The sequence below is a fragment of the Phycodurus eques genome, chromosome 9, assembly GCF_024500275.1.
Source record: "Phycodurus eques isolate BA_2022a chromosome 9, UOR_Pequ_1.1, whole genome shotgun sequence".
NCBI classification, from domain to species: domain Eukaryota; kingdom Metazoa; phylum Chordata; class Actinopteri; order Syngnathiformes; family Syngnathidae; genus Phycodurus; species Phycodurus eques.
The window spans coordinates 15,291,675-15,308,429 of NC_084533.1; positions in this window are offsets into that span (position 1 = coordinate 15,291,675).

A 16,755-nucleotide genomic window follows, 5' to 3' on the forward strand; every position below is an offset into this window, starting at 1 on the left:
AAGGGAACACAAAAGTTGCACTGGCTCTTAAAGTCATGGATATTACGACCAAAATTCTTTGCCTAATAGTCAATAGTTTATGATCGTCACCTGTGAAATTACAACCAACCAGTGACTTTGAGTTCGTAACTACGATGCTCCCGCTATGGGGTGCCGTTTGTAAAGCTGCTCACGCCAAAAATAACAGCAACATTTTGTCACATTTAGCTTCAAAATAAATTTAAAGAAATTGGTGGGAATTTTCGAGAGTCACATTTCTGCACATTTGGAACAATATTTGTCAACTTTAAAGTTCAATCCAAATATGAAATGTTACAGTTAATGGTAAATCTCAAATCTAAACTCAGCGACGGTGTGAATGTGAGTGCGAGTGGTTGTCCGTGTCTATATGTACCCCGCGACTGACTGGCGACCAGTTCAGGGTGTAGTCCGCCTTTCGCCCGAAGTCAGCTGGCATAGGCTCCAGCGCCCCATGACCCTAACCAGGATAAACGGTGTTGAAAATGGAGGAATGGATAGATATATATTTAGCATTTATATTCAAGTTTTATATTTAGATATATGTTTAACATTTAAATACATTTTTAGAATTTAGATTTGAGATTTAGGTGTAACTATTTAATATTTGGATTTAACTATAAAGTTGAGAAAAACATTTCTAAATGTGCTGAAAGATGACTTGAAAATTCACACCAGTTTTTAAATACTGTTTGAAGCTTAATGTGACAAAATGTTACTGTTATTTTCAGTGGGAGTCACTTTATAAACGGCACCCTATACGCGGTAAGACCCAGCGATCTACGAAGCAGCGGACTCGCTGAGCAGCTGAAACCGAAGGAGGACCTAAGCGGTGGCGGTTTGTCTGCATGCGGAAGCATGGTTGTTGCAATGGGCTTTCCATTTGGGGTTCCTTAGTCTTGAAATTGTTAGAGATCCCTGATATAATCCATCCATTCATTCATTTTCCGTCCCGCTTATCCTCACTGGGGTCGCGGGCGTGCTTGAGCCTATCCCAGCTGACTCTGGGCGAGAGGCGGGGTACACCTTGAACTGGTCGCCAGCCAATCGCAATTTTCAAGGCATATACAGTATAAACAAATAACCATCTGCAGTCACATTCACAGCTATGGGCAATTTAGAGTCTTCAATTAACCGACCATGCATGTTTTTGGGATGTGGGAGGAAACCGGAGTGCCCGGAGAAAACCCACGCAGGCACGGGGAGAACATGGAGAGAACATGCAAACTCCACACAGGCGAGACTGGATTTGATTCCGGGTCATCAGAACTGTGAGGCAGATGTGCTAACCAGTCGGCTCCCGTGCCGCCAAAAAATAAAATCGATATTAGGCTTTACTTAAGATATTACTGAGAACCTGTAACAGCGAGATACCTATGCAGTAACAGCTTTCGACTGGTCGAAAGTGACTGTGCAGGAAAAAAAACAGCAGCAGACTTTGATTCCCAACATCCCTCATCTGAGATACAGGTACTAAATGCCATCCATATTGGTCTGCCTCAAACCAATGAACAGTGACAGGTGAAATAATCCCTCACTGGGACAAGGTGGATTTCAATTACATTTGGATGGGCAGAAATGGGTGTGGAAAAGGACCTATTCATTCTTCTCCAGCTAACATGTCATGCAGGAGTCAGACAGAAAGGCAATAGTTTCTCATCAAAGGTGTACTAAGTAGCGCATGTTGTTGAACAATAAAGAAAAAAAAAACATTATTTGTATGAGGAATTTTGTGTCATTTACATGGTAGATCAATACATACAGTATATAACTATCATAATTTATCATGCATATGCTGCACAGAGGGGGGATGGTAGTTAAACAGCAGGAATCCAAACAGAGCATTCCAGAAATAACGAATGAGTGAAAAGGACACAGAAAGGTTAGCTGGTCGTGTCTTTGACTTTCTGATGTTTGCCTTACTGAGTAGACAGTTTTTCAACAGGAGGGAATTAAAGTCACCTTGGCCTGCGTGGGGACAGGTTACAGGAGGAGCGGGGAAGCTGCGGCACCGGCTCTGACTCCCGCTGATGTGGGCCGGCCTTAAGTCGAGATGACAGGCGCAGGGAGCTGCTCACCGGGCCCGCGAGACCACACAGCAGTTGGTCCGGGAGACGCGGCGTAAGCACATTCTGTATCGAAAGTTAAAGCAGCAAGGGGAAGAAGTTCCTTCCTTTCCTACTGTCCTGTAACTTGATTTAGTTCTTTCCACGACTGTCACCGTCAAGGCATCAAATATTGAGGTCACCTGGAGGTTTTATTTGATATTGCTGTATTTAAGTGTACAAGAGTGCGAAGCAAGAATATGTGCTCTTTTCACCATTTGTTGCTCTATGCGGCATTCCAAATTGGAAAGTAGGAATTAGATTTTCAAGACCCCATGCCTTGGAAGGCTCCTCCAAGTCGAGACAAATCACTCTTCCCCGACTTCCCACAGATTACTGAATTTGATTACAAACGACAGTGCTCATTGTGAAATTAAAACATAATATCACAGACAGGCATTCCATGGTTTACAACGGAGTTCCGTTAACCTGAATTTGTACAAAACCTGGAAATTGTGGTAGTCCAGTCATTCCCAACCACTGTGCCGAATGTTATGGCTTCCTGTAAGTACAGTGAATGGAACCAAGCCCTGAAATGAATAGTGAAAATCCGCATTGAATTCATACCCCCTAAAAATAATAATTGCCTATAGAGCCCACAAGATGGCGGTAAAGCACCTCTTTCATCTAAATGAAGCTCCTTAACGCACTTAAAGATAGTTCATTGGTATCAAGATGCTACATGATGCCAGCAAAGCACTACTTTTATCTGAATAAAGCTCAATTTACTTTATAGATGGATAGATAGAATTAAAAAAAATTCAAATCTCATTTTATCAAGAATAAACAGATGAAGATTTTGCATGTTGATTTGAGTTAATAAATTAAGACTAATGCTACAGTATTATTTGTGCTCAAATCCTCAGGTAACTGACACCCATTACAGCTGCATGGAGGCAAAAGGCAAAAAAAACCAAAAATTTTTCTTTAATACCCCAAAAAATTCTTCAATAAGTGGGGACAAATGACCAATAATCATTTTGAAGTATTAGAGACATTGGATGATGAAACACCCATCCAAAGCAGCTTGTTATGCAACAGTAGGATAATATTCAAGGCCCTAGCGCAGTCAAAGAACATGAGTGTCACATTACCCCAATACTAGGTTTGAGTGCGCACAGTGCATCAGATTGGTGACAGTATCATCCACACCAACATGGGGCTGCTAGGCGAACTGCAGAGGGTCCAGAGACCCAGTCTCTCCATTGCCTTCATCACATAGGATGTCTGCACAACAGGTCTGTAGTGATTGAGACTAGATAAGGTGGCTTTCTTCAGTACCAGTACTAGACAAGAGGCTTTACATAGCATCACCCCTTTTTCCTGCATCAGACTCAGGTTAAAGATTTGAACTAGGATGTGAGACAGCTGGTAAACACAAGCCTTCAGAACCCTATTACTGATGTGATCAGGTCCTGCAGCCTTGTTTTGGCGAGTTTCTCCTACTGTCTCATCATCTGGTCAGGTGTCACTGTCAAGTGAGGGCACGTTAAGATTGTGGTCCGATAATCCAAGTGGAGGCAAGGGTGAAGGACTGTATACATCCCTGGAGTTTGCATACAACAAGTCTCAAGTTTCATGGTCCCTTGTTGTGCAGTGGACGTACTGGTGAAAAGTACTGAGTCAAAAATTGCAGTAATCAAAATCCCCACTTATGATGACAAAAGCCTCTCAGTGCAGGCTGTGTAACCTGGCAACAAATGCATAGATTGCATCACAAGCCGCTGCCTCTGTTGCAGGTGGTAGAATGTACATTGGTGTGGTTTTGATGGAAAAGAATTCTCTTGGCAGGTAATATGGATGTACTGTATTCCCTCAGCTAGCAGCTGGATGTACAGAGACTTTATTTTACAGTATTATGTCTGTGATTGCACCACGCTCTAATTCACAAAATTTGCAATTCTGCCTCCCTTCTTCTTACCGCTAAGAATCAACTCGCTGATCTCACTGTCCCGAAACGTGAAAGCAATGTACTGACGTCAGTGAAGTTTCTCGTATAGCCACGTCTAAGTCAGGCATAAATTGGTGCCTGTTCTCCATGATGATAACTGGAATGGAGGGTTTGGACTTTCTCTTCCTCGCTTGCCTTTGTATTCTGGCTTTGCAGCCTCGCCACTTCGTTCACGGCCTACGAAGCTCTGGGGGAATCCTTGCTGTGGCTTTGCACTTTGCTGCAGATGTGGCAATAGCCAACATCTGGTCACACGCGTAGCGGAGCATCTGAGCCTTGCAAAAAAGTTAGGAAAAATGAAGAAATATGTGAGGAAAACATGGAAACATTGCCCCAGAGGTCATGTGACATTCACAGAGAACAGTGTCCATAAAGCAACAATTTATACTAAAAAAAAACCCAACAACAACAAAAACACAATTCAAAACACAATTGTGAAACAGAGTGTCTGTTCTCAGTGTTTGAAAAATTTTCACATTTCACATTTTAGAAAAATTTTTTGTGTATAGTGTTTAACACAATTTAACACAACCTCTTCCGCATAGACTTTAGTTTGATAATTCCGTATGTTGTCATATCCTTTTTGCGTGAAGTTGTTCAATGAAACATAACAAAAAGTGAATTACGTCTAGTTTCAGTGTACCGACCAGCTTTCCACATATTGTTGGCGTCCAATGAAAACAATGCACCTCTAAGTTTTTTAATCCCAAATTTTATTTTTGTTGTGTTTAAAAACTAAATTTAAAGAGACATACCTTTGTATGTACGGCGACAATATCAACCAACAATGTACTGTACCTCTAATACCAAAATGTTTTCCCAATTTCCTTCGAATGCAACATATGTTAGCAGGATAACATTACCCAAATGATTTGCACAAAACTTTGAAGAGGGATTGTGCATTGGTCAAGGCAGATGCCATTACAGATCCGGATAAAGGTGGTACGTATATCATTGCAGTCCACTTGCATTGGGGCCAAATGTGACAGTGACACACCATATCCTGCAGATGTAATGGTTTTGAAAGAATCTGACTTTTGGTATTCACTTTGTAATGCACATGACTGACAAATACAGGTCTTGAGTGGAAGAGTCAAACAAACAAAATGGATTTTTTGACCTTGGCAGAGGTCTGCACTCTACTCTAAACATTAATACCCCACCCTATCAAATATGTAGTTTCGTGTGTGAATACATAAAATTGTGGTCCTGGTCTATGAAATAATGTTTTTATTATAGCATGATATTAAGTTTTCATATGCGTATATCAAATGTGTGCATATGCCCTTTTTCTGAGCCCTTGCTTCCTTTTCTTCATTCCTGCCCTCACTCCCAGGTCGGCATCCATCACCACGCAGGAGGCAACCTCTCGTCTGACAGCTTTGTCAATGCAAATTAACACAGTCTGTCCGAAGTGGTCTCAGCCAGGGAGAGCATCTGCTGCAGGGCTGCCCATTGCGTGCTCAGAAAAGCCCAGAATAACTGACCTGCTGGTTGAGCAGCAAGCAGAAATTCTGGAACAAAACTGGAGAGAGGAGTAGTGCGGGGGGTGCTTCCCATAATGTAATTCCAAAATTAAATTTTAGTAAACTATGGCAAAGCAGTGTACACTTATCAGATCTACATATTTTTCAGTTCAATATGTTTTACTGTTTAACCAGAGGAAAATTGTCTGGAATATCACTTTACACATTCTTATTTGTTACTGTATGCATTGCACAATGATTTAATCTGGGCGCACAAATGGATTCAATGCAATGCAGTCAAGGGAGAGAGATGTCAGAGTAAAGGGGGCTGCACAACTAATTCACCGCTATGCAGTTCTGGGGTTTGGTTCCTTGCTTAAGGGCACCTTGACAGTGCTCAGGAATTGAACTGACATCTGTTCCAGGTCATGTCTCAAACCTGTGACCCTTTGGCTCCTAGCCAAGTCATTACTGACTGAGAAGCCAATAGCAATTTTCCTCTTCCTTGTCTCAGTGTGAGTATATGCCGTGGAAAACTGTAGTTCACTTTCACGTTGTTCAAATTACAAATAAAAATGAAATAATTCTCATCGGAAATAATGTAAAGTGAATTGATTACAGACTCAAACTGTCACCATACCAAAACCTATTATTACATTAACATTATTATATTAACATTATTATATTAACGATACAGGTAACTTTTTGATTAACCTTTCAACACTTGTAACTAAAATTCGCTTATAATGAGAAGTTTACCACTGTATTATAAAACAAAAATAAAGTAAAAGTACATTTGGCACTGGTGTGCATACTGCAAGATTTGATAACGATGCAACACCTAGATACCAAGTAAATTCTGGCCCAATATGGCCAATATCGATATCGATAATTAGATTGATGCATCACGGAATTCCTATATCTGAATGAATTGTAATGACCTATTATGTATTAGTTAGAAACCAGGAAAGGATTTGGGCAAAGTTTATCAGCAAATGGAAAGTACTTTATTATCATAATAAAAGTTTTTGTTCACTTGGTATAGTGGAAAAAAGCAAATATACAGTATCCCTTTCACAGTTAACACAAATGTATATTTATTTGAAATCACATCTAAGCTGTGCCCAGTGTCACCTTAAAATGATTACATAATGCTAACGATGACTAAAATATTACTTTCAGAACTATTACTTAAGTGGATGTTGTCTGCCAGACTTAAAAGGCTTCTACCAGTAAACACTGTCTCTGGATCTGTTGAGTCCAGTGGGTCTTCTCTCCTTGTTCTCTTTCTAATGGGGGATTTCTTACATTTCAACATATTTGTAGTGTTTCCACAATCTTTCAGCTCCTTTTGTTTTTTTTGTTTTTTTTTTGTTTTGTTTTTTAAAGCGACACAAGGATGCAGTCATTTAAGTTACCTCTTTGATAAAACTGCAGCAGTGCAAACAGCAGTGAAACAGAAACTCAACTATCTCTATATGTGCCCTGTGATTAACTGGTGATCATTCTGGGCCGTAGTCTTCCTTTTACCTGAAGACAGCTGAGGCAGGCTCTTTTCACGGTCACACTTTTCCTCTTTGTGATCACAGAAAAGTCAGAGAAAAAGTAAATACAATTGTGGAGTTAACCCGTTTGAGCAAAATTGAACTAACAACTCTCTGAGTTTTAGTATTTGTTGAGCAAAATAAAACTTTAACATTTAACTCTGAAGCATGACACTATGAAGTTGGAAATTATCATCAATCCACCGCGCAGTCTGGCTGACGAGAGGCACTGGACTCACGCTGCTGCTTCAAATACACCGGCTGAAATAAATATTTAAGATGTCACCATTTTTCTCACCAAATATATTTGCAAAGGTGCTATTGATCTGAAAATTTCACCAGATGTTGGAAACAACAACAATCAGAATCAGAATCATCTTTATTTTGCCAAGTATGTCCAAAAAACACAAGGAATTTGTCTCTGGTAGTTGGAGCCACTCTACTATGACAACAGACAGTCAATTGACAGAGAACAGTTTTGAGACATAAAGACATTGAGAAAAACAGTCACTGAGCAATAAAGGGTTGCTTGTTATCTGGTAATGCCGGTCCAATTGTGATGTTGGGAACAGAAAAAGTAATCCATACATACAAAGAAAGTAGAACAAATAAGATAAGAAATTAAGTTGTTTGTAAAAATGTGAAATGACACAGGGAATAAGTATTGAGCACATGAAGAAAGGGAGGTGCAAAAAGGCATGGAAAGCCAAGACAACACCTAAAATCTAACAATAATCAAACAGCAATCCAGCCCTTTGTAAGTGCAAATGGATATCAGCTGGTTCAGTCCTAATTGACGGCCTACAAAAAAGTTTCATTTCCAAGGTGTGAGTCAAGACACATCTCATGATGGGTAAGAGCAGAGAGCTGTCTTAAGACCATCACAAACTAATTGTTGCAAAACACAATTATGGCATTGGTTACAGGCGCATATCTAAACTTCCGAATGTTCCAGTGAGCACAGTTGGGGCCATAATACGTGAGCGGAAAGCTAATCATACGAGCATAAATTTGCTTCGATCAGGTGCTCCTGCCAAGATTTCTGACAGAGGAGTGCAAAGAATAATCACAAGAGTTGTCCAAGAGCCAAGGACCACCTGGGGAGAGCTTCAAAAAGACCTGGAATTAGCAGGTACTGTTGTCACAAGGAAAACGGTGAGTAATGTACTCCGCCACCATGGCCTGTATGCACGCTCACCACGCAAAACCCCATTGCTGAAACAAAAGCATGTCAAAGCTTGTTTAAAGTTTGCTGAACATTTGGACAAGCCAGTTAAATACTGAGAGCAAAATTTAACTGTTTGGATGCCATAATGCATACCACGTTTGGAGGAGAAATGGCACAGCACATCACCCTAAAATCACCATACCAACAGTGAAGTTCGGAGGTGGGAACATGATGGTGTGGGGCTGCTTTTCAGCAAATGTTACTGGTAAACTTCACATTATTGAAGGAAGGATGAATGGGCAAATGTACCGAGACATTCTTGACAAAAATGTGCTGCCATCTACGAGGATGATGAAAATGAAACGAGGGTGGACATTTCAGCAGGATAATATCCAAAACATACTGCCGAGGAAACTCTCAATTGGGTTCAAAGAAAGAAAGATGCTAGAATGGCCCAGCCAATCACCTGACTTGAATCCAATTAAAAATCTATGGATTTGAAGACTACTTGTGTGGAGGAATGGGCCAAAATCATACCAGAGCAATGCATGCGACTAGTTTCTCGAAGCTGTGATTGCAGACAAAGGCTTTTGTCCAAAGTATGAAATACATACCAATTGGCGTGTTCAATACTTATTCCCTGTGTCATTTCACATTATTACACACAACTTAATTTCTGATCTTTCAATAGCATCTTACAGTGTTACACAAGCTGCTAACATGTTTTTTTTTTTTTTTTAAACATTGTCATATACCTGAGGCATCACAGTCCTTACAATTCTGGTTTGAGAGGGAATTTCATACTTCAGAGCCACAACCTTCATGAACCGTTCCCACGTTCTCGAAAAATGAGAGCAGTAAGCTGGTGAGTGCAATCATTTCTGTGAGTGCCTGTGTTATTTGTAATGCCCTCGGATTGGTGCGCTTCAATTTCTCTATGTTCTGCAGTTTGTCGTTCAAATTTAACAATTGACCATTATGTGTTGCACACCACATACAAATTTCACCCATGCAGGCATGAAAGAAAAGAGTTGGAGTGCTGCACCTCTTGAATAGGGGTGAGGGGGCAGTGCCTTGCTCAAGGGCACCTCAACAGTAGCCAGGGCCCAGTATTTAAAAACACAAAACAAAACAGTAATCTGGATCAGAATGATGCAGATTTTGTCATCCTTTTTCTCCTAGCCTAGATCAAATTGATCTTGTAGTTTTTGTCCAGGTATTTAAAAGTTCTTCAAACTTTCAAACTTCCAAATAGGCTCAATTCGATCTGGGCCCAGTTGTAATCTGGATCAAAAGAATACATATTTTGAAATCCCCTTTTTTTTGCTATCCAGGACCACGTAATCCTTTTTTCTTATATCCTAGTTGCACAAAGCAAAGTTGGATTGGATCAGTCTGATCTAGATCCAAACTTTGCAGATTGCCAAATCTGGATAATGAGCGCTGACAAGGTGTATTTATTTGAAGAAACAAAAGGCACAGAAAATACAAATACAGAACCCAGTTTCAATATCTTTTGCCAGCCCAAGTGTTTTAAATACCAGCTTTAACTTTAAAAGTAAATTCAAAATTTCAACCTTTTTTAAACATTAAAAAACAAGGTCTGCTGTTGCTCTTTTTTAAATGGAGTTCTAAAAAGGCCATTTGCATCCCTCAACACCTTGCGAGTGGAACCTCAAGGAGTGTGCGACGTAATATTTGCCTGTACTGCGATAGACAATATTGCCACAAAGCCAAATGTCCTTCTCTGTGATGAGCTCAATGATGCACCTGAGCCAGCTGAAAATGAAGACATACCGCTGACTTTCACTCAGAATGAGAGAGTGACTGGACATGCTGTACTGGATGCCATTGTCAGAAAGTATTATTTGTCAATGTATTATTATATTATTATTTTTGGATGTATCTGTAAAGATTAAGTTTCATATTACAGTTAATTGCATACTTCATTGTTAATTTTTTTAGAGGATTATTTGATTTCACTGCATCCTACGCTTAGCATTGCCCTTGTTGATGTATGGTTTGGATGTAGATGCTCAGCCCTGGAAACCCATTCCATGAAGGTCTCTGTGCACTGTTCTTGAGCTAATCTGAAACCCAGATGAAGTTTGAAGGTCTGTAGCGAATGACTCGGCAGAAAGTTGGCGAAAGAGGTCGCCAACTTTCTGTGTGCCTCAGCATCTGCTGTACCTGCTCCATCAGTTTATGTGGCCTACCACTTTGTGGCTAAGTTGTTGTCATTCCCAAACGCTTCCACGTTCTTATAATACATCTGACAGTCGGCTGTGGAATATTTAGAAGCGAGGCAGTTTCACGACTCGACTTTTTGCACAGGTGCCATCCCATCACAGTTATATATATAAGTGGACTTAAGGAAGACACCTCCCACACTGACAACATCTGTAAGGAATTCTCAGAGACGTGAAAAGTCTGTAATAACACCAGAAAAAGATTTGTCACTACGCACCTAAATTGGCAGCACTGTGTCACTCTCTTAAAGGGACATAGCAGAACAAATTATGCTATTAACGGTAGTCGATCATTTAAATTTGAAACGATACTACTAACCGTTTGAAATGTTAATATGGTTTATCAGTAAACGATAAACCGTTTCATCCCTAAGACGAATGTCAAAGAAATGTTCACATGCATTTACATTTGATGTAAAAATAAATGTTAGATACAAAATACATTCTTCCAAACAGAATAAATGTTATCACATATTTTGTTTGTGTCCTAATGATGCAATACAGCCTTTAGACTTCCACTCAATGAGACTCTGCAGTATGAACTGTTGATTGGAGGTAATTGCAACAAGGACACGTACACTAACTCTTCCATTACTGACTGAATAATATAAAAGCCCCAGTCAACAATACCTGTGCATATCTTAAAGGGACACTTCACTCCTCGTTCATTAAGCTCTCGTCCTTGCGTTCCCGCATCGACTTCTCACTAAGAAGTACTTTGCGTGGAGTTGCTTGTGCTGTTGTTATATCTCACTCATGACTCACTCAGCTCATGTTAAACACTCATCTACGGTCGTTCAGTCACATGAACGGTGTCACCTTACGTGAGAAAGTGAATTCAGGAGAAAATCAATATGATAAAATGCGACTTGTTTTGTCCTGAAATTGTTTCAGTTTAGAAATCGATACGGGACCCAGAGCTATTCATCACTGTACGAGAAACGTGGGCACCCTTGGGAAAATATTAGGGCCTCCATATATAGTGCTAGTAAAAAATGCAATGGGTGTGGGTAGCGAGGAATAAAGACAAAGTAAATAAATACAGATGACTCAGGGAAGAGAGATTTTACAGTTTTTTCAGCTTACCCCGCCCTGATAGTCTCGAAGGGATAATGTCTAGGGCTTTATCAGTCTCTGACAGACACAATAAAAAATACCCTTCACAGTGTGGGGCCTGCGCGAATTAATACAGAGCAGCACGTGGTCATTAGGAGGCTGCTGACGGCGTCATCGCAATAATAGCACGCAATATGGTGGTCACGTGTGACAACCTCTGGCACGATCCTTGTGTGACCTTTACTGAGCAGCCTCTTTCTTTCCATGCGACGGAATGGAATACCCGCACCTGTAAATTCTCAACATTCCCATTAATCTTAGAATTTTTCAACCGCAATGCTTGACAGTGAAATTACAAAGGGATGTGCACTGGGTAACATCCATCCATTTTCTGAGACACTTATCCTCACAAGGGTCGCGGGAGTGCTGGAGCCAATCCCAGCCATCATCGGGCAGGAGGCGGGGTACACCCTAAACTGGTTGCCAGCCTGGTTGCCAGCCAATCGCAGGGCACATATAAACCAACACCCATTCGCACTCACATTCACACCTGGGGGCAATTTAGAGTCTTCAAGTAACCTACCATGCATGTTTTTGGGATGTGGGAGGAAACCCACGCAGGCACGGGGAGAACATGCAAACTCCACACAGACGGGGCCGGGGATTGAACCCCGGACCTCAGAACTGTGAGGCAGACGCTCTAACCAGAATTGAAACAACATTGAAACAACAATGGGTTTCATCAGGCTACAGGCAAGTCAAAATTTTTTGCTTTTTTTTTTTTAATTAATAAAATATCAAATAAAACAGCATAAATTAAATTATGCTCTTAGTATGTGTTGCTGTTCTGTCTGTGTCTGCGTGCGTGTGTGCATGCATGCATGCGTGTGTGTGCCTGTGTGTGTGTGTGTGTGTGTATTGTGTGCGTAAAAAAGCAGTTGTTTGAAGGTTTACAATTTCTGTACTCTTTTCCGTTAGCCCGTCTATGGCGTTTAGCATTATATATTAGCATTAAGCTATTGGATTTTCGGTAGACGAAATTATATGGTTTGGTTGATTGTTTTTTTTTGCGTTTAAATACTGTATACAACTTTTAAATCTCTTTTGCAAATAACTTGAAGAAAGCTTGCTTTGCGCGACATGGTAGTCGACTGGTTAGAGCGTCTGCCTCACAGTTCTGAGCAGCGTGGTTCAATCCCCGGCCCCGCCTGTGTGGAGTTTGCATGTTCTTCCCGTGCCTGCATGGGTTTTCTCCGGGAACTCAAGTTTCCTCCCACATCCAAAAACATGCATGGTAGGTTAATAGAAGTCTCCAAATTGCCCCGAGGTGTGAATGTGAGTGCGAATGGTTGTTTGTCCAACCCGATGATAGCTGGGATAGGCTCCAGCACTCCCGCGACCCTTGTGAGGATAAGCGGCTCAGAAAATGAATGGATGGAAGCTTGCTTTGCCTCTTATTTGGAGAACTGTCAAGCAAGAGTCTTCTTTATTTTTTTTATTCCTGAAAGTGACGTTATATGATAGTCTCACATTTCTTGACAGCGAGAGTGAGAACAGGTGTCAAAGAAAAGTTTAAAAAGTGTGTTTTAATAAGTTTAAATGTGTTTAAAGCATGTGGGAGGGGTACAACTAATGGTCTCTCTTTCCACCTACAGTATTACAGGTTTGTCTGGAATGTACTGTATCGCCAATGATAAACCGGGGTTCACGTGCCCTTGATCCCCATTTAAGGCGAGGCAGGAAGCAGAATGCAGCCCTTTCCTCTCTGTGGATTATGCAGTTTCATACAACCCAAAATCCATAACTAAAACACTGAGGCGGTTACAGCAAATCGTTGCAGCCATATGCAGATGCAGCTCATGTCAGCATGTGACTAAAGTACATGGACATTGTTTTTTTTTTCCAACATTGATTAGAAAACCTGTTCTCGCAATGGAATGCTGTTGTTGGTTAATGTACGTTTTTGTATTTAAACTACATTTCTAGACAAAGATGAACAATAATAAGAAGAATTAAGGTAGTCTGACACACACACACACACCGAGTACTTTTGTTCGTAAATGGGCTTGATGCTCAAGACGTAAACACAAACAATATGCCTCCATCTCCAGCCATCAAATTGCACGGAACATTTGCACATTACTGTTTGTGGATGCTTTTGAAATTGAACACTGGCGGTTGATTGCTTTAGAGAAGCAATGCTAAATTGCAGGTGGTTAAAGGCTGGGGAATTTTAATTTCAAAATCATGTGAATTGAATTTTAACCATGAACAAACAAGACGCGTATGTTATTAAAAGCAAAGTACAACCTTTTGTTGGGGTGTTAATTGAAGGACAACTAGACAACTAATGACCAATGTCTGTTTTGCACGGACAGTGAAATCGTTTTGCTTATCTTTTGTTTCCAATTGACAAACATATCACTCTGTTTCCCTTTGAAATTAATATTGGCAAAACATTTTTCATCTGCTGCTTTTGCACGGTGGTGAGTGTTTGGCACATTTGCCTCACAGTTGCACATCCAGAATCACAGAAAAATTTATCCTAAGTCAAATTATCGTAGGGAAAGAATAAGAATACAAGAATAAGAAAGAATAACTAGCCTTGGCTAAACTATGTGTGCGGTCCTATCGCATTTCCTGCTCGTTGAGTGACAACGTCGTACGGCACACAGACAGCCAGTGGCGGATACACACATTATTGTGTGTATCCGTAGTTAGTTATAGTTATTTAGAACGTTATTTAGAACGTTAGTCAATTCATTAGCAAAATTCACAGTTTAAGTTAAAATGATTATTGTTGTTTTTATAAATGACTGTAGTTTCAATATGTTGTGCATCTTGGGTAAAAGATGTGCATTTGATTGGTTTTTTTCTAAAGCTAATTCTTCATTATTTGTGTGTACGCATGGTCCGAGGAGGTTGTAAATTTGTTCGCAGAGTACGCAGAAATTCTAATTCTAAGCTTTGTGACATTTAGCTCAAGAATGCCTTGGTGGTTTTAAGATTTCTTTGCACCTAGCACAGGTTCAAGAAACCCTGTGCCAGATTAAACAAAGAGAACCCAGAAGGTTACTGAACTTGCTGATTGTTTCACAGTAGGTAGTCCTATTTTCTGTGCAGATACAGCACAGGCAAAATTGTTGGTAGCTTTTTGTTAAAGAAATAAAATATATAGAGAAATAAATGAATGTGAACATGAAGCTATAAAAATGCTAATTAATAGTGTGTCTAATTGACTCATTCTGAACATTATTGTAAATGTGTTTTTATCCATCAACATAAAAAATAATAAAGAAATTTCATCACTAACCATTACCGACTACTGATTATTATCCCTTATAGTTGTCCATTTACGTTATGTTAATTTGTCATAAATTGGCTAAATTATCATCGTTTCATAGTTTTACTCAACTTACATTGCTTGTTTGCATGTTGCTTTGCACAACCTTTTTTTGTTTTTTTAACTCTGCAATGACCAGAGGGCAGCATACGTCTGTCTCTCTCATCTGATGTCGTCTGCAGGGCAGCTCGGTGGATAAAAAACTGTGGACAGCACCCCACGAATTTATTTATGCACTGTGTTAATCATATTTGGACTTGAGAGTTTAAAATCTTGTAAAAAAAAAAAAAAACATTTGGAAGGAATTACAATAAAGTGCAATGAAAGTCCTTCAACCTTTATCAATTCAAAATCTTTGTGGCCGTATACAAGTTTTACAATAACCACAAGTATGTGACTGAAGTTGAGTCTCATCTTTTTAATTTTTTTTTTTATTTAAGGCTGTGTAAATATTTTTCATTGCAGATTTAAGACACTGTGTCTACATAATTTTCCATGCAACACTGTTCACTTCACATTTTGTTCACTTCAAATTTGTTGTTCTTCTAACACGCATGATTTTGGAATATGGGAGGAAGCCTGCGTAACATGGGACACGGGAAGGCCGGAGTTGGGAATTCAGCCCAGAACCTCAGAGGTGCGACGCAGTCGTGCTAACAACTAGGTCGCTAGGTGCTTCCCTGCTAGTGTACCAAAATGATTTTCACAATTGTTGTTTTAAAGTGAAATAAAAACTCCTGTCAGACTCTGAAATAACCGCTTTTTTTTTTCTTTTTTCTTTTAGCCTTACAGTGCATGAATAAATGCATCTGTGTGGTAAGTGTCTCTGGTCCTGGTGCACCGACGAGTTTTCCATCCGGTAGCAAGTGTTTCACCGTCAGAATGACACACAGGATGAGGCAGAGTGATAAATAAATTACCAGCCTGGGTTTTAAGGAGCCGTCACTGTTGTACACGAGCAATAGAAGAATACAGTATGTGAGTGGTGGGGGAGCTGTGGCCTGAAACAGATGCTGCTGTGATCCAGTCTGACAGGTGAGGAGGGCTCCAGAAGACTGGCATGGCCTGCAGTGATCAAAGTCAACAGCAAACCCTTCGCTTTCAATATTTCATGGAGCAGCCTTGGATTACTACAACATGCCATCAGCCATTTGACTGGTTTGAGGGATACTGACTGAATAGATGTCGTCTGAATCCCGCGTGTGCTATAGATTATCTGGTGCCATTGATAGGCAGGGAAAATTTTCAGCACATGCAGCAAGATAAAGAGAAACATTTTCTAAGTTCAAAATGATGCAATGAAGGCTATGATCAGTACTTCACGGCAGAGTGAACGCTCCGCCTTGGTGTTTTATTTATTGGCACTGTCTCACCTGCTGGAAGCACTGAACAAAATGCTGAGTGTGTGAATCAGAGAGAATTTGCCTGAGGCAGAGAGCAGCTGAAGAAAGACGAGTATGAATTAAAAAAGATTGTCCCACGTGCAGAGGTGGGTAGTAAGGCGCTACATTTACTTCGTTACATTTACTCAAGTAACATTTTCCATAAACTGTACTTGTCAGAGTACTTTAAATGCACCGTACTTTTTACTTTGACTTTGTGTATTTATGTGAAGAAGGATCGATACTTTATCTCCGTAACAAAGAGCCACATGCCGTTCGCTACTTTTATTTATTGCTTCTTGCGTGTGCGCGTCTATTATTTAGACTCCATATTTGACTTCCCATAGGGTGCCTGTAGCGCCAATCAAACAGGATCACCAATGCCATTTGACTCCAATTCACCAATCAGACGACACAAGGCAGTCACATGACCTTCGCGAGCCAATCAAAATGACTCATTTTGGGGCAAAAAA